Raw genomic sequence first — 366 nt, forward strand, 5'->3', positions numbered from 1 at the left:
GATACCCCTGTAACTGGCACACACCCTCTGGTCCCCCTTTTTGAAGAGGGGAACCGCCACCCCGGTCGGCCACTCCTTAGGCACCGTCCCAGACTTCCATGCAATGTTGAAAAGGCGTGTCAACCAAGACATCCCCTCCACACCCAGAACTTTCAGCATTTCTGGACGGATCTCATCAATCCCTGGGGCTTTGCCGCTGTGAAGTTGTTTGACTACCTCAGCGACTTCCACCAGGGAAATTGACGACAATCCCCCATCATCCTCCAGCTGTGTCAGCTGGATTTAGGAGTTCCTCAAAGTGCTCCTTGCACCGCTCTATTACCTCCCCAGTTGAGGTCAACAACGTCCCATCCTTACTGTATACAG

Source organism: Etheostoma spectabile, chromosome 16 (assembly GCF_008692095.1).
Source record: "Etheostoma spectabile isolate EspeVRDwgs_2016 chromosome 16, UIUC_Espe_1.0, whole genome shotgun sequence".
Taxonomy (NCBI): domain Eukaryota; kingdom Metazoa; phylum Chordata; class Actinopteri; order Perciformes; family Percidae; genus Etheostoma; species Etheostoma spectabile.